Raw genomic sequence first — 19,880 nt, forward strand, 5'->3', positions numbered from 1 at the left:
CAATAGTTTGAGAAAAATGACTTTACAATGAATTATGAAAAAATTCATCGAAAAATTTTCGGTGAATTGTTTTTTTCGACGAATTGTCGAAAATAGCATAAAAATGGGGTTTATTTCGATGAATTGCATTCGATAAACCGTCTTCCAATTAACCTTTTGGAGAACTTTCATAAAACCAGCACTTATGCTGGTTCTCAATCCATTTCATATCCAGGAGGATGTGAAATGGATTCAAATATATAATATACAAGAAAAATTATATATTTGTTTATGAAAATGTAAGAAAATTCTCAGTAGATTTCATAGAATGTTCATTTTTCTAGTCAAAAGGGAAATGTCTCAATTACAAAGGTAGCATTATGGATAACATAGCTCTTGACAATGGTATATATACATTCACATTATAATTGAATGCAGTCATCATCCCTTATTAAATTCCTGATATGTACCTGCATGGGGTGTACAGGAAATGATAGTACTACATGAAAAATTTACATCATTACTAACTTCTAATGTACAATTTTCCTCCAAAGCAATCTGTTACCTGTCAAGACTAATATTATCAGATCTTATATTTCAATCTTCTAAGGCAATTTTTACTGTATCAATCCACTTATATCTTGGTCTATTTCCAGCCAATTTGGCAAAGAACACTTGTTTTGCTAATCTTTCATCTTCCATTCTGTTTAAGTGACCATACCACTTGAGATTAGCCCTGCTAACGCATTCCTGGATGTTGACAATATCAAGTTCATTCCTAATATCCTCATTTTTAATATGATATTGTCATTGATGCTATCCATGCCCCTAATCTTCCTCAGGACTCTCATATCTGCATTCTCTACTGTTTGGTCAAGTGTTTTACTTCTAACCCAGTTCTCGGATCCATAAGTTAAAATTGGTTTAAACACTGTCTTGTATACAGCTAATTTAGTGTTTTGACTAATTTCTCTCTTATTCCATATAAATTTATTCAGTTAACTTTTTACCATACCAGCTTTGTTGATTCTGTTGTCTATTTCCATATTTAATTTACCATCTTCACTAAAAATCGTGCTTAAGTAGCTGAAATGTTTTACTTGTTCAATAGGTTGTCCATTCACAATGCAGTTGATATTTTCAATGCTTCAGCCTATTTTCATTGTCCTTGTCTTGTTATTGCTGACCTTCGTACCATATCTATTACAACAGATATTCAATTTAGTCAGGGAATCTTGCAGATTTATTTAGAATAACATCATCTGCATAAAGCTGAAATTAACTTCTCCAATTTTGATATCAAGTTTAATATCACTTTCCTTCATAATTTGATCCATATATATAGATAATGAATAACAGAGAGGATAATCTGCATCCTTGACTCCAAATTTAACATTGAACCATCTTCCTGTACTTCATCGTTTCTAACTGCTGACTTACAACTCAAATAGACTAAGCATTACTTAGTCTTTATTTGAGTTGTAATGCTTTCTCTGAGTATATAATGCTCTGCTGACACCATACAACTGTACTGTAGCAATCTGAATATAGATTCTCTCTCAGCCATATATCTTTCCCAAATCTACAAAACTTAAATACAGGTCTCTTTTTACCATACCAGCTGATTACAAAACCATACAAATCTGATTCTGACAGCATCTATTTGGCCTCAATCCATGTTGTTCTTCACCAAGCTTCCCTTGTACAATCCTTCTCAACCATTTCTCAAGTATATACTTGAGTAAATCTTATCAGGAACACTCAGTAGGGAAATACCTCTATAATTCTCACTTTGTTTTATTTCTCTTTTTATATATGGGTACTATGAGAACTCAACTCCAATCATCTGGAATTCATTCTTCTGTCCAGGCCTTCTCAACTATAGAGTGCATCTGCTATAAGACTTTTATACCTCCACACTTGAGCATTTCTAATCAAATATCATCTACTCCAGCTGCCTTTTCACATTTCAGGCTTTTGATAGCTTTTTCTACTTCAAATATGGATTATGTATTCCTAATTGATTTCTTGTCAGTGTTCCTTACACACTCTGTTGTCACAGATTGTTTCATTTAGCAATTTTTTGAAGTAATTACTCTATACTTGAAATATCTTTTTCTCCAGTTTCATTTCACCTTTATCATCTCTAATTCCTTTCACAACACTCTTTCCTCTATTTCTGATCTTGAACAACCTCCAGAATATCTTGCCACCTTCAATCTATTCAATTTCTATGTTCTTAGCAAAGCCTTCCCATGACTTTTGTTTAGCTAGTTTTACACAATGTTTAGCTTTCTTACATTTGTCTCTGTATTCTCTAAGAGCACAAGCTGATTTATTTGTGAGGAACCTTTGATATGCTTTCTTCTTTTCCTTTCCTGCATCTAACTTCCTGTGTCCATCACAGAGTTCTGATTTTTCGATTCTTGCAGAGAATATCACCACATGTCTCTCTGGCTGAATCAATTACTGCTTTCTTCAGGACTTGCCACTGAATCTACAAGGTTTGTTTCCTCTTCTGAAACTCTTCATTTTTTTCTTGAAGAATATTTATATATTTTAGTCTACAGTTCACATTTGAGAGCTGCTCAACTTTATTTGCTTTAAAACTTTCTTACATCTTCTTTTCAATATGAAATTCAATTTTATCCTGCTGAAAACTAAATGGTGATCACTTCCAATTTCAAATCCTCTGTACACTCTAGTGTCCTGCATCAGAGATTAAACATAACTCTCAACAATAATATAGTCAATGAGATTTTTCTTATTCATTATTCACTCCATGTGAATTTCTGCACATTTTTATGTTGGAACATGGTGTTAGTAATAACCAGTCCATGTCCTGAGCTGAAATCCAACAGGTATCTGCCATTATTATTAGCTTTGCTCTTTTCTCCAAATTATTTCAAAACATTTTTGTATGTCCGGCAATCATTACCTACTCTGCTATTTAGATCCCCAACAAGGACCAACTTTTCCTTTTTCATTGTGTCAGTTGCTTTCTCTAAAACCTCAAAAAAATTCCTCCACTTCTTCCTTCTGTGTGACCATAAGCACAAATAAGTCTCATTGTCCAGTTCTCCATTCTGGTATTTGCCAACATCACTCTACTTGAAACTGTCTGCCATTCAAGAAGATTAGCCTTGTATTTAGTGTTGAATACTATGGCTACATCTTCTTTTCCTTGATTGTCACTGCCTGAATATAACATTTTTGTATTTATTGCTCAGACAAATCTCAAAAGTTTTGTCTTTTTTCTTTCAGTTGCCTCTATTATATCGATCTGGTAATTATCCAATTCCTCACCTAGCTCCATTTCTTTGCCATTCAAGCTTCTTGTGTTGATAGTACTGATCTTGAACTCTGGTGTTGTTGAGTTGGAATGTTTTAGGATTTGTTCCAGTAGCTGACTTTTCACTGTTGACCCTGGTTTCCTGTCAAAAACAATGTGCGGGCCTTGTTTAATCAGACAATGTGTCAACCTGTATGTAATTCTGTCATGTTGTAACATCATTTTATATCATGGTTTAAGCCAATATGAATACAATTTGGTCAGCTAAATCCCAGATTGCCAGCCCATCCTCATCTGTTCAGTATCCAGGTAGATATTTAACAGGGTGCACCACGAGAAGGTGAGTATTGGACATTTGTTCAGTTCTCTGCATTTTTTTAAGGGCTATGTGGAGGTCTCCTCTCAAGTATACAGCTTTTGCCCTTAAACACCCAATCATCATCCCTATGTAATTATACATAGTACCTTTGATAAAATATTAAAAAAGAAACAATGTGTGTCATTATGACTGCTGAATACTGAATAACTTGCCTTGAAATATTTATTGCAAACTGTGATACTATTCTTTAATGAGCTAACTGGCAATTAATTCTAAACAATAACCAGACAAACACTTCAAAAACAATGTCATTTAATAATCACATGAAGTAATGTTAATTATAGAACAACATTTAAAAATAATACTATAACAAACCATACAGGCAATACATAAATACATAAAATAATAAAAACTTCCTTGAATATTTTAAATTTCATTTTTCATAATATTCTTACAACATTATAAGATAACTAAGCATAACATAAAAGTGAAATTTATTTCCAGAGAGTATCTTTTGGTTTATACATTGAAGAATGAGCAGAAAGCAACATAAAACACTTGGAAATACTAGAATGAATAATACAAAGAAATTAATTAATGCTTATAAAACATTCAGTGAGTATTAACAATACTGATATGAATACTTTATTTTTTATGTATTATTTGTACTTATTAAAATTATGTTTTTAATAGATGATATTTTAAATTTTATATGGCAATGAGTGATTTTCACAGATAATCATTTTAAGGAAATCATTGATTAAAGAAACTGCTAATCATTGTTGGAATGGTTTTAAAATAATCTAAAGTTACAAAATATTATAAATTAAAGTTTTTTGTGCAAGTGGGTACTGAACAGTTCTTTCAATTGGTCAAAGAATATGGCTTAAAATAAAAATGCTTAGATATAATGATTAAAAAACTGTATTATTCAAGACAACATTTTTCTTTGAGGAAAAAATACATATCATTGGAATTAGATAAAATTTCAAAAATAAGTTATTTAAATATAAGAGAAAGATAGACATTTTCTCAGTACACATTGACTTTTGTTTCCATTATGTGATCAGCAAAAAGGTATAAAACTCTTGGTATTAATTTATATGTAATACAAGCAAATTGATTCTTATGGGTATGAAAAAAACATTTTAGAGCACTTCATTTTTAAATGACATTGACCACACAACAAAACCAAAGACGATTCTGCAGCAGTATGCACTAGTATTTATTTAGCAATCCATTAGGTTTCTCTTGCATATGAAATAAACAACATTAAACTTAATTTAATGCCAAAAATGCCTTAGCTCATCTTCCATAAAAAAATTTTCTTTTCTTTTTTTCAATTTAATATGAAATAAGGGTATTCCTTTGACAAGTAATTAAGAAAACTTTTGCAAATTTCAAAGGAAGGTTTCTTGCAGTGAACTAATAAATTGCCATTTCACATGATAAGAAAATTCATAACCATATTGTAAAAAACAGAATTTTTGGAATATGACTGAAGTTAATTACAAACTACTTATTAGCAAGGAATGATTATTCAAACCAGTCATTTTCTCCTTGTACTCAACATTTCAGTCTTTAGATAGTCTGACATTTATCTTTCTGCCTATCTCTCTAATATTTGTTCATCAGATATCATGATATGGCCTTGATTCATGTCTCATACACCTGATCTATTGCCTTCATATCTCTACTTCAGTGCCCTTTGCAAAATTGCAGGCATAAGGCAGCGATTTTCTAAACAATTTTTACAACTTATGCAACGTACTTTCCAGGCTTCAGCTTCCTTCCCCAAAATGCCTTAAAATCTATAACTTCCTCCATCTTCTGAAGCAAAGTTACTCAAGGAAATTATCTCATCTGAGTATGAATTAATAAATGTGTTTTTAAATGTCTTGATTGTGAAAATTCTTTACCACATCTTTCACAAGAGAATGGTTTCTCATGAGTATGAACTAAGAAATGTCGTGTTAAGTCACCTGTACGTGAAAATGCTTTGCCACAAATTTCACAAAGAAATGATTTCTGCTGAGTGTGAACTAGGGAATGTATTTTCAATTCAGGTAGTGTGGAAAACCCTTTGCTACAAATTTCACAACAGAATGGTTTTACCTCACTGTGAAGTAGTGAATGCCTTTTTAAATGAGACCGCATAGAAAAAGCTCTGCTACAAAGTTTACAAGAGAATGGTTTCTCTCCAGTGTGAATTAGTGAATGATTTTTTAAATGAGATTGTGTGCAAAAACCTTTTCCACAAGTTTCACAAGAAAAGGGTTTCTCATGAGTGTGAACTAAGAAATGCCTTTTCAATGTGCTTGATTCTGAAAATGCTTTGCCACAGATATTGCAAGAAAATGGTTTCTCCTGAGTATGAACTAAGGAATGTTTTTTTAAATGAGATTGCGTAGAAAACAACTTGCTACAACTTACACAAGAGAATGGTTTCTTTCCTGTGTGAAGAAATGAATGTCTTTTCAGTGCAGATTGTGTGGAAAACACTTTGCAACATGTTTCACAAGAGAATGGTTTCTTTCCAGTGTGAATTAGTGAATGTCTTTTCAAGTGAGATTTTGTGAAAAATGCCATGCCACAAATTTCACAAGAAAATGGTTTCTTTCCAGTGTGAGTTAGTAAATGAGTTTCTAAATGAAATTGCCTGAAAAATGCTTTGCCACAAGTCTCACAAGAGAATGGTTTCTCACTGGTGTGAACTAAGAAATGCATTTTCATATTGCTTGATCGTGAAAATGCTTTGCCACAGATATTGCAAGAAAATGGTTTTTGCTGAGTGTGAACTAGTGAATGTCTTTTCAAGTCAGATTGCGTGGAAAACTTTTTAGTGCAAGCTTCACATGAGAAGGGTTTCTTCCCAGTGTGAACTAGTAAATGTCTTTTCATATTATATCGCACAGAAAATGCTTTGCAACATATTTTACAAGAGAATAGTTTCTTTCTAGCATGAGTGAGTGAATTAGTTTTTAAGTGAAATTCCATGGTAAACACTTTGCTACAAGCTTCAGAAGAAAGTTGTTTCATATTAATATTCAATGAAAAATTACTTTTCAGGTGATCAAATTTTGAAAATGTCTTAAATCATTTCTTAAGAAAATGGTTTCATGTGTGTATGTTTCATCTGATCAAAAATTTCACAAGACTCTAGTTACTGGTTTGTGTTAACTAATGAGTTATCCATTCAAAAGAGATTTTATTGAAACCCTTGTCAGAAGAGAAGAGCTGTCAGATGTTTTCACAACACCTTCTCAGAAGATTCACACCTTGAAGCATGTTTCACAACAAAATGTTTCAAATGAATTTGACCTAATAAAAGAATTTGCAGTTGATTGTAAAAACACTTTGGTTCAGGTAAAAATGGGAGTGAATTCTCCTGAGTGTAAACTAATAATTGCCATCTTGAACCTCCACTTCTGTAAGTATTTTATGACACATTTCACATGAAAAATTTCTCTTTACTAATCAATATATTTAGAACTTACTTGATGGTGAAAATTTAATTGTTTGTAACCTTCATGACTACTAGGCCTCATTACTATTATATTCACACATTTATTATTTATTTCTTTGGGTACTGGGAACTAATTCTGTGCTATCTATACCAGTGCTGTCCTGGTTTATTGAAATTCCATGTTTCTTCAATAGAATCTTCAATCAACTCATTTGAAGTTTACTTTTTCCTAAAAAAAATAAAATAAAATGTACATTATAATAAACATCTGTGATGTACAAAAATTACCCATAAGAAAATAATCTACACTTGAACTTATTTTTCATAATTTTGATCAAGGTTTAAACATACAATCAAAAATTTGAAGGTTATTCCTTCAAATTTTTGATTGTTATAATAAGATTAAAATAATTTTGGAAATTATAATTTTTTATATAAGATTTAAATACACTTCATTTTGTTTCATAGAGCATTTAAATAAGGCATTGTGAGATTTTAAAAAGCAGTCTTTGGGTGGAATTTTGTTACTTTTCTCATGTTTTCATTTAATATAGTAATATTTAATATTAATTATTATAATATAAATATTATTAAATAATTTTTCAAGGAGAGTAGTTATGGCATTCTAACATCAAACAGAAGATAATCTACTCAATTGGGAGGCAATTTCAAGCATTTCAATCTGTCTGCCAGAAATGGCACACAGATGCAATTTTAAGTAGAGTGTCCCTTTCTACTTTAAATACAAAATTATAAGAAAGTAGATATTTATTATTCAGTTACTATGAGCAGTCATAGTACCTGAAGGGTGGGGGTAGAATACTTCAAAACAGAAAAGTTTAATTAAATTCCTTATAGAAGGCCATGTCTCAGATAATTTCATCATATATATATATTTATGATCCTTCCACTCAAAGATTATTTTACAACAGTAAAGGAACAGAAATATTATTATTTAAATCAGCAGTGTACAAATAATTATAATAATTTGTTTCATTTTTCAACTGAGAGTTCATTTGAAATAGTACTGAATGTAATTTTGCGATATTTTAAAATTCTGCCTTGAAATAAAAATGTATTGCAATTTAGCATATATTGTTCATAAAAGCAGAAAGAGTGTTCTCAAACAGCAGTAGTATATCTAAATCTGTAAGCATAAAAACGTGACATGGATATTTTAATACATCATAGCAGTATAAGGTAAAATAAAAAGTAATGTTCAAACCTTACTGCAATAAATTTTGCTTGAAAGCATATTTTTCAGAATATTTAAAAAGAATTATTTAACATAAGCGCAGAAATTAGCACAAGAATAATTTCAACAATATTTTCTGTAACATTTTCCGAAATGAGTATGTAGATAAGTATACAGGAATCTCACGATTAATGCGCCCCCTGATTAGTGCGTCATTTTTTTTTTTTTTCGATACCCAAATTAGATTAGTGCGCCTATATACATCTTAAAAATAAATGTTACAGATTTTAAACATTTTCCATCTATACATTTTTATGGCTAATTATTTAAAAAAGTCACTCACAAGGATGAAATAATTTAGTTACCGATTTAAAACATTTTACAAAGTTATTTTTAATGGCATACTACACTATGTTCCAAATTTTTACTGCCAAAATTTCTGTCGTCTGCTATAGTATGCCCACAGATTCGAGACCCTTCGACACTTCTGCGCATGTACAAAAAGGAGAATCCATTCTGATAACAGGGTAATCAATCCGTCTTCTGGGATGAGTTGTTTATTATTACACGTCGGAAAATTAACTTCTTTTACGATCGTTGTAGTTTTGCTTGTATAACAATTGGGAAATTTTATCTATAAAGCACGTGATTTCGCGTGTTGCCGACCAATTCGTACGTCCTTCATTCTTTCTCCCCTTCAATGATAACATCCAAGAGTTAATTAAATCTCATTCTGAAGAATTGAGTGATTCCGACCTGCTAAATTTACAGGGTGTTGGGGATAAATTTGACAGTTTCGTAAGGAAAAAGAAAATCTTCTTTGTATCTATTAAATTTAATGAATTGACAAAAAAACATTACAGGCAGAGTTAATTACAATACTATCAACAAGATTTACTCAAAATAACCACCATTAGCATCGATCACAGCTTCAATTCTGCTTCGGAACCTCGAACAAGCTGATGCTACAGTCTCCCTGGGAAGGGCCGCAAAAACTGTTTTAATTTTATCCATTAACTGGGCTTTTGTATTACTGGAAGTGCGATTGGTGTCTTTTTTAACTGCGCCCCATACAAAATAATCCATGGGGTTAAGGTCTGGGGAGTTTGGAGGCCAAACATTTGGACTGGTGAAGTCGTAGAAATTTTCAGACAACCATTTTTGACTTTTCCCAGAGGTGTGGCAAGGGGCCGAATCCTGCTGCCATACATACGGCCTACCATTGGCTACCCTTGTTATCCAGGGCTTGACTACAGTTAGCAACTCCACGAACAAAGCCCGAATTCCAATGCCAGGGTTCTTCAACACCTGTTCCTGCAGATTTGCGAGGAATTCTGCTGTACGAACGCAATCAGATCGTCTGCTAGGGATCTTTCTTCTTGCTACATCCTCGTAGTCACCATTGCAAGTCTCTAGTTCATGCCTGATTGTTTTTACTGTATTCAGGGAGCATTGGGCAGCAGTCGTAATATCCTTATTTTGATGGCGGGCACGAATCATCATGATACAAGTTATTCTCTTCCATGATTCAGGTGGGTTCCATTTATCCATCCTTTCTGACATCTTGTATATGAATGAAGAAGGGTCCAAACTTTTAAATGAAGAGAAGTGTGTGTTAATACATGTAACTTACGGAAAAATATAATTAATTATAAATATGTCAAATTTATCCCGAACACCCTGTAGATGCACAGCGGGAACATTCCGAAGAATATGAAGAAAATTTCACCACTGATAGTCTGCCAAAAGAGATTTCACAGAAACAATTTGAAAATATTTTTCGTACAAGCGAAGTTTTTAAGCAGCAATGCTCAGAGGCTGACCCTGATGAAGAGAGAAGCAGTAAAATTTGCAGAAGAGTAACAGAGGCAATAGGGCCATACCTTCGGCTGCATGAAAAAAAGAAATAAAATGCCCGCCAAACTACGTTAGCTCAATTCTTTGTTAAGAAGTAGAATAATAAATTTATATTCTGAATATGTTTTACTGTCTTTCGGCTTCATGGCTTTCCTTTAACTAGACCCTGAGACATACCCTAATTCTTTTATTAAAAAAATTAGGGGTCAAAAAAGAAATCTGAGGAACGAATTATATATTTTCCCATAGGTTATTATATTCGATTAGTGCGTTTTCGATTAAGGCGCCTGTTTTAAAGAACGCATTAGGCGCACTAATCGAGGGATTGCTCTATACGATATATATATATATATGAGTTTATACGAAAAAATACGCAATTCCTAGTCGTACTCTTATGCTTTGAAATAAAAAATGTTGACTTGGAATTTCTTAATGGAGGAAACTCCAGGTAACCCGTTCACTCTTCTAAGTCAAGAGCTCAAAAACGTTTGAAATCCTCTACAGTTAGTCATTCTCATTATTTCCGATGTTCAGTTGACAAAAACAGTTAGAAAATAATCACGTGCAGTTTCTGTTCAAAAAACCCACAAGAAAGTACATTATAAAACACTTTATTCTGAAATCTTCACTCAATGAAAAAGAAAATACTGCATATTTTTTGTTTATTATTATAATCATTATCTGGCATTTTTTTAGTAAACAGAAATCCCAACATATTTGGAAAAGACATTTCTTGCCAGTTTTAGATATGTGGAAAAGTAGTTATACTTTTAGTACAATTTTACATTGAAATATATGATCGTGATCCGCAAGTGATTTACGTTTGTTACAATTCTCTTGTGAACGGTTTAGGAAATAAATAATTTCAAACATATGATGAACAAGTGAGTTCTCTTACCCCCAACCCCCATCAATTAATCAACTCTTATGTAACACATGTGCACCAATTTTTTAAATTAAAATCTTTCTTTGTTAATTAACTGAATCAAAATAATTTATAAGTCTTCGTTGATAAAAGTGAAATTGTGATTATTTTAAATTAAGAAATTATTTTGACATAAATATTGTATTAGAGTGTAAAAGCAATCTCGGTATTTTTATTCAGAATATAACTGAAAACAAAACAAGACATTGTTGATGTATTATGCACTACTGCTGAAGGCTCTGTAGTGTGACTTCAAACGAACTGGTCTTTTTTTTCTCAATAGCATCGAAAGTAATCTAAACCTTGACCTCCAGCCGAGAAGATTATTGTCTAATATTTCTGAACAAAAGTTATTTCAAGCAGCAGTAAAAGACGTCATATTTGAAATTTAAAAAAAAAAAAAAAAATCTAACACCACTGAACTTTTTTTTTTTTTTTGCATACATGTAAATGGTTTTTATCAGTGGTGTAGCTAGAGATCTTACCGCCAGGGGGCGATCCCTGAGTTTTCCGCCCCTCTCAAAAGACAACAGAAATACTACAAAAAGTCAAATCGACGTATAGGGAAATAAATTAAAACACCATCTTTATTTTTGAAGTGAAACTTTAATTTCAACATTCTAAAATGTTATTTTTCTTGCTTTTCTATAGCAAAATCGTCGATGACATTGGCGAAGTCTATTTCATTGTAATGTATGTAATTCTTAATCAATTTTATTTAGAAAAGCTCCTCCCATAACTAGCAACAGTTACAGCAATTGTAGGGAAAATTTAGTAGTATTACAATATTTGGAAATGAGTTCTCGAAACTGTATTTTAGAGTTAACTGCAAAAGTTCAAAAAGGTTCAAAGTGCCGCCCCCTCCTAGCTACGCCTCTGGGTTTTTTTTTTATAGTGAAAACATAGAATAGAATTCGTAAAATTTGGTATAATATCAGCAGACAGCTAAACAAATGATTGTAGTTTGCAAAGAAATAATCCCGCATTAATTCAATCATATTAAAAATATTATTGTCTAATTCTTTTATAAAACGGTAAAATGAAGTATTGAATACTGCCTGCGAAACTTTCAAACCAGTAGAAAATTAAAGTAATTATTTATAATTCAGTTGTAGAAGTTCCATGCTGAAATAGTCTATAGAACAAAAAAATTGGTAAGAAATAAAAAAATAAATACTTAAAGAAATACATAGTAAAGCCTTCGGTTAAATTTTGAATCTACTTACCTCAGTGTGAATTAACTACACATTCACTGTATATTTATTTAGTAATCAACAATTCGGTTATTTACAAACACAGAGCTTACGCCAAGCACATGCGCATGCCGCACTTACTAAATGGCGATTGAACACTGCATGTAAAAAAAAAAAAAAAAAAAAAAGTCGGAAGTGCAAGGGCGCCCTCTGTAACGCTAAATCTTGGGCTAACACCCGGCTTTTTTAGTGCTTCCATCAGTTCTGTACTACATATAGCGAAAAACAACTTGCATTATTTGCTAAATGTTATTAAAAGTCGCAGTATATTTATTACAATATATTTAGTGCATATCCAAATTTAATAAACGCTAAAATTAAAATGTGTTTTAGTTTTATTTCTTTGTACTCACTTCAGCGCCCTTCAAGAAGGTGCACTGTTGCAACACAGTCTGATTACCGTTGCTTTACCCATACATTTTCCAAAAAAGAAATTAGTCTAGTTCTTCGAAAAACACATAAACAGAAATCTGTTAATGTGTTTCCTGAAGAGAGAGATTGCAAACCTTATCAAGTTCATTGGGGAGAGTGATCAGTAGTCTGCCGATTTCCTATAAATGGCAGTAGCAAAAGCGAAAGTTTACCCACATTTAATGATTAAAATAATATAGTTTCATTTATTTATTTATTTAACTTACCATTTATTCGAAATACACAGTAAATACTTTTTATTGCTGTAATATAAATAGGAAATTTTTATTTATTTATTTCTTATTGTAAATCACCTTTTAATTTAATTATTCTGAATTCGAAGCAGGAAAAATCCCTTCCATTTCTGGTTATGGACACCATCTTTGAGGATTTTTAACTCTTTTGTTACACTTTATGTCATTTTATATATTTTGTTGGTAAAAATGGCCTGATAAGAAATAACACTTCAATAAAGATAGCAAAGATTTAAAATTCCTAATTTCATGTTTGTTTAACATTATCATTATGGGAATATAGAAATAAAAACAAACCTTACGGGTTTGTATGCACTGTTTCAAAACACGTCTATTTTTATATCAGTATAAGGGCGAAGGAGATTTTAATTAAAACAATACAGATTTTACTTACGTAATTTCTGTTAATTTTCACCCTACAACTTTACTAACTAGACATGCCTGCATGATTATTCGGATGGTTAGCATATCCACTCTCCTACCAAATTGCTGCGGTTCGAATTACTCCTAGGACATGGAGGTTTTTGTTTTCTTTCACCTCATACATGCATCGATAGAAATATACACTGCTTGGAAAGAAGTCAACAGAGAACATCGTGTGAGGAATAAAGAGACATGGCATCCACCATAAGAAGATATAGGACTTGCTTTCACTGCTATGAATGCATAGTGTTGTGTCCCAATTTATGATTTTTATTCTATCTAGTTATTTCCCCTTTATCTATGTTCAACTATTATCTACGCACGAGATATCACCAAAATTTTTACTAATACTTAATTTATTTCTCCCCTTAGTACCCCTAATATTTGTATTTATACTACGCCTTTTGGGATATTTAGTTTGAGATATTATATACAAAAACAAGGAGAAAGATCTAAAATATGTCTGAAAGTGAAACAATGTTGCAGTTCGTGACACTTTATCTCGTTTCTTAACATTAACTTCCCGCGTGATTAGGTTCGTATTTTTCAAGTGGTGCATTGGACAGCAATTTCAGATAACTCTTTTATCATTGAACAAAGGTTTATTAAATTCCTTAACATGGTACAATTCAATTTTTGTGATTACTCAATTTAATGCTACACTAAGTACTTACAAACTAACATTAGCTTATCACAAGTAATTAGGCTATGATCCTACAATGAGTATTACGATCATGCCGCCATAACAATTCAACACATAAATTCACTTGACCTGGACAAATAAGATTAATTCACACTATTTAACTATTCAAACTTAAGTAGATTAACTAAACCATTTACTGCACTAACATATAACTATGACATTTTTAACTTTCCTATACATTACAATAGACATGCAAAATTCTCAGGACACTTAATTATTCACATAACATTAACGCTAGCCAGCTTACTTTTAATATATTCTGTCAGATACTAAAGTCCTAGTGTAAATTTTCCTTGGTCACTTCAACAGTTCCGTATTAGAATAATGATACTTATTACAGACAAATTTTAGTTAACATTAGATATATTTTACAGCACCTTTCTTTCTTGAGTTTTTCATATGGGCCTTTACCTTCTTCTGATTGAACTAGCTTGGCATAACCTCTCCGATAATCTGCTACTCCTACGTTCCTTTTGGAGTTGAACTATGCTTACACGGTCTTAAACTTTCGTAATTCAGGACACACTTTGAATCATCTATATGACGGCTGTGCGACTCGCGACGTGGATATCGATATCTTTATAGCTTTCCCTTTCTCGTGGTTGTCACTGAAGTAGATTATTTGATAAGTAGATAAGTAGATAAGTATGATGTTTCCTTTTCTTTGACTCTATGGCATTCTTCGCTTCTCACATAGGAAATCCGGAATCGATATCCCGCTCACTTTTGTTTCCATGTTGTGACGACGGAGATATAACCCCAATCTCCACTCAGGAAAACCGCGTGAAACCTATGCCACAGAGCTCGTAGAGAACTCCTTGGGAACAGAACCAAAACAAAAACCAAAAAGCCTCGGGGGGGGGGTCCAACCCTTTTATACCTGCTCCCCTAACGGCACCTTTTTAAACTTTTTTTCTCCCCCCCTTCTTGATTTTACTTCACCGACCAATTAGGGTGGCGTTTTTCTGCCAAACGTCCTTTGGTCGGCGAGCCAAACGATGTCTCAATCCGGGAATCGGCCCTGAGCGATAGTCTGTTGTTTTTCTTCCGCTAGCCTCTAACTTAATCCCCTTTCCAAAATTTTTCTATGAATTCATTTAATATTTTAATCTCTAGCCTCTCACACACCATTTCTTATGACTAATCCTTTTCTGTCTTACTTAGATAAATTTTCTCTTTTATATCATATTACAACATTAATATATTCTTTCCTTTTGTTAGTTAATTCAACCAAACACCTTTATTTTATATATATTTTATTGGATGCAAGAATATTTCCTTTTTCTTTTAAATAATTCATTTAAATTAGCTTTGATGCAGGGTTTTTTGTTTTTTGTATTTGCACTTCATGTTACACCATGATAGCTGAGAATTTTACATTCCTAAGATATCAGGGTGTAACAATAGGGCATTCTTTCCACAAGTGTATGATACTAATCAATTGAATATTGGACCATTCTTCCTTTCAGCATGTAATGCATTCCAGGACTTTGTGGTGTGGACATCTCTTCACTGCATCCAAAGCTCCAATTCATTTCACAGATGTTCAATAAAGCTGATATTAGGTTATGTGGTGGTTAATCAAGTGTGGTGACTCTCTCATGATCAAAAACCATCTAATAACAGCAGTTGCAGCCTAGGATTGTCACCTTTTGGTATGTCCAAAGAGGGACACACTGATCGAATATGAAAATCTTCCTCTCCTCTAAATGTATAAAATGAGAAAGTCAAAGTTGAATATGTAATTCTAACCTTATAAAAAATTAAAATATTGAATACATTGGTACCGGTATTAATGATTTAATAATATTTGTATTTTAAATATATAAGTTGTCCTGCTTAGATGTAATTCGGGATGCTGAAAATTTTCTTAAAATTCGGGACAGGTGGCAACTCTACTGCAGCCATTTGATACTATACACTGTCTTGTTGAAAGAGAAACCCCTCAAAGAAGGAAGCATTGCATTGTCCAGTTAACTCTCAGTTTTCGTTGGTCATGCCACCAGCAGAAATTCGAGACCATATCAGGGAAAACAAGACCATACCAAAACTGCTACCTCGAAATTTCATAGTTGGGATTATGAATTCTTGTCGGAGACCTTCACTTGGCATTCAAAGAATAATTGAGACACCATGCATTTACTGTTGTTAGAAACATAAATCTTACATCACATATCATTAGCCTGAAAAATCTAGCCTTGATGAACACTACATCTTTACAAAGTACAGGGTTCTCTGGAACCCTGTACTTTGTAAAGTATGATTGAATTTCTACTGGATATTCTTTATGGAATGTCTTAATAAGGAACCTTGTGAAATTTGCCTTTCATTGGGGAAACGTAAACTGATGGCCTATATTTTCTCCTTCATGTGAGATACCACTTCATCAGTATGCTAACATTCTTTAAATTGTTTATTCATCATCATCATCAAATTCCTGATATGTATCTTCAAGATGTGTACAGCATATGATAGTACATGAAAAATTTACATTACTAACTTCCCATCTACATTTTCCCTCCAAAACAGTCTATTACCTGTCAAGTCTCCAACATTATCAGATCTTATATTTCTATCTCCTAAGGCACTATTTACTGTATCAATCCACATATATCTTGAACTTCCTCTGGGTCTTTTTCCTGCTAACTGGGCAGGGAACACTTGTTTTGCTAATCTTTCCTCGCCCATTCTGTTTAAGTGACCATACCACCTGAGATAAGCTCTGCTAACACATTCCTGGATGCTGACAATATCAAGTTATTTCCTAATATCCTCATTTTTAATATGCTATTGCTAATGATACCATATGTTCATGCCCCTTATCCTTTTCAGGACTCTCATATATGTGGTCTCTAATCTTTAGTCAAGTGTTTTACTTCTGACCCAGCTCTCGGATCCATAAGTTAAAATTTTTTCTTATCGCATATATAAATAAACGTATTCAGTTGACTTCCTAACATACCAGCTTTGCTGATGATGTTGTATATTCCCATATTTAATTTACAATCTTCACTAAAAATCGTGCTTTAGCAGCTGAAATGTTTTCCTTGCTCTATACGTTCCCCATTCACTATGCAGTTGATATTTTCACTGCTTCTGCCTATTTTCATTGTCTTTGTCATTGCTGACCTTCATATCTATTTCAACAGTAGTCAATGCAGTCAGGGAATCTTGCAGAGTTGTACCGGATTTATTAGAAGTATAACATCGTCTGCATAAAGCTGACATCAACATCTCCAATTTTGATATCAGCTTTAATACCACTTGACTTTATATGATCCATATACAGATAATAAATAACAGGGGGGGGATTATATACATCCTCGTCAGATACCAGATTTAACATTAAACCATCTTCCCTGTACTTCCTTAAATTCTAAATGCTAACTTGACAAAATGCCCCACTAAAGCCATGTAACTGTAGCATTTTGAATAAAATAACTCTTCTCTTTGAACTGTCATATGTCCTTTCCAGATCTACAAAATTTAAACACAGATCTATGTGTATTCCCATGATTTCTCAACTGTGTTGTAAAGTGAAAAATCTGATCCTGACAGCTTCTATTTGGCCCGAACGCAGCTTGCTCTTCACCAAGTATACTTGCATAAATCTTACCAGGAACACTCAGTACAGGTATGTCTCTAATTCTCACATTTTTTTTTATTTCCCTTTTTATATATGTGTACTATGAGAGCTCTATTCCAATCATCTGGAATTCATCCTTCTGAACTATCAGTGCAGCCTGTAAGACATTTATACCTCCATACTTGAACATTTCTGGTCGAATATCATCTACTTCTGTTGCCTTTCCACATTTCAGCTTTTGATGGCTTTTTCTGCTTCAAGTGAGATATGTATTCGTGACTGCATGCCTATGGAGTGTTTTTTTTTGCAATTGTGCTATCATCACTGCTTGTTTCGTTCGTACTCCAACTTTTCCTTTTTCAAAGTAATTATTCCATACTAACGTTTACATGTCACCTTTATCATTTCTAATTCCTTTTACACAACTCCTTCCATTTCTGAGCTTCTTCAAGAACCTCCAGAATATCTTGCCACCTTCTTAATATTTATTTTCTATGTTCTTTCCAAAGTTTTCCCATGACTTTTGTTTAGCTTTCTTACACTTGTCTCTTTATTCTCTAAGAGCACAACCCGATTTATTTGCCAGGAACTTCTTATATCCTTTCTTCTTTTCCTCCTGCCTCTTTAACTTCCCGTGTCCACCATGGAGTTCTGAGTTTTCTATTTATGCAAACAAACAGAATCGGCAAGGTTTTGTTTGTGCTGTCAAACTTTCATTTTTTTAAAAATAATGCTTATATATTTTAGTGTATAGTTCACATCTGAGAGCTGCTCAACTTTTATTCGCTTTAAAACTTTCTTACATGTTCTCCTTTTCAATATGAAATTCAATTATATTCTACTAAAACTAAATGGTGATCAATTCCAAATCCTCTGTCCACTCTGGTGTCCTGCACCAGGGAGAAAGCATCACTATCGACAATAAAATATATATATATAGTCAATCAGACTTTTTTTTTATTCCTTGTCTCTTATGAATTTGTGCACATCTTTATAACATTGTGTTAGTAATAACCAGTCCATGTCCTGAGCAGAAATGCAGCAGCTATTATTACTAGCTTTGCTATTTTCTCTAAATTTTCCCAAAAGATTTTTGTGTCTGACAATCATTTCCTACTCTGCTATTTAGATCTCCAAAAGGGATCAATTTTCTCCTTTTTTTATTGTCAGTCGCTTTTTCTAAAGAAATTCCTCGAATTCCACATCGTAAAACGTTCTGTGGGACCACAGGGCACAAATAAACCTCATTGTCCAGTTCCCCATTCTGATATTTGCCCACATCACTCTCTTTGAGACTAGCTGCCATTCATAAAGATTAGCCTCATATTAGTGTTGAATCTATGGCTACTCCGTCATTTATTTCTTTTATATGATTAGGAGTTTGTTACCTGTACATAGGCGAAAATTTTATCATTAAAAGTTAATTATTTAACAGGACTCTTTGTATAATTCTTGTATTTGCATTATTCAATAATAAATTTAGTTTAATCCTTTATCCAAGTGTAAGTAAACACAGTTTGCACCTGAAGTATCTTCAGGACTGAGGCAACTCGTGGTAAAGGTAGACCAAGCTCTCACCACTCCTTGTCTTAGTATCTCCCATAATGCAAAGCACATCTCCTTGTGGACATGTACAATGCTATAAATTAAGGGAAGGGCCATTATCCTGACTGGTTTCAACATTTGTTAAGGTCTCATCAATTGGAGCCAGACCCAGGGCGGTAGAATAAAATATCTCCCATAATGCAAAGCACATCATGTCCCCAAGATGTGCTTTGCATTATGGGAGACATTTTATCCCCCATAATGATGGAGCTTGGTCCACCTTCTCCAAGAGTTGCCTCAGTCCTGAAGATATTTCAGTTGCAAATTTTATTTGCTTACGATTGGATAAAGGATTAAATTAAATAGTCTAACTTAGTGAGAAAAAAAAATTTCCAACACCTTGTATTATTCTAGTTTTAAAACCGATTACCAAGGCCCATGTTATATGTTTAATGAAGTGAAACAGCACCGGAAAAGGATTAAAAATAATTATTTTTTCCAATATTGTCAAGGACTACTAATATGATATTTATAAAGCATTTGCTTTTAACACTCGAAGAACACTGGTAATCCAAGATCAGAGGCGTAGCTAGAGGGGGGGGGGGAGCAGTACTTTGAACATTTTTTGAACAACTTTTTCCAGTTAATTCTAAAACGCAGTCTCAAGAACTC

The 19,880-nt window shown here is 32.9% G+C and overlaps 1 protein-coding gene across 3 annotated transcripts in view; it reads right to left on the reverse strand.

Moving 5' to 3' along the window:
• The window catches only part of LOC150098504 (uncharacterized), a 31,023-nt gene extending 18,645 nt beyond the window's left edge, over positions 1-12,378 (reverse strand). Inside the window, exons 1-3 of one of the 3 annotated variants that reach the window (XR_016549491.1) lie at positions 8,287-8,398; positions 7,088-7,285; positions 3,892-4,157 (exon numbers count right to left, since the gene is read on the reverse strand). The gene's annotated coding sequence lies outside the window, so the exon portion shown is untranslated. Of the gene's footprint in view, positions 1-3,891; positions 4,158-7,087; positions 7,286-8,286; positions 8,399-12,259 lie in introns of those variants that run through there. The other 2 variants (XM_090404961.1, XM_090404959.1) reach the window with 2 other exon arrangements.
• Positions 12,379-19,880: the final 7,502 nt, after the last annotated feature.

Source organism: Typopeltis vanoorti, chromosome 15 (genome assembly GCF_054136105.1).
Source record: "Typopeltis vanoorti isolate ZY-2024b chromosome 15, IOZ_Tvanoo_1.0, whole genome shotgun sequence".
Taxonomy (NCBI): domain Eukaryota; kingdom Metazoa; phylum Arthropoda; class Arachnida; order Uropygi; family Thelyphonidae; genus Typopeltis; species Typopeltis vanoorti.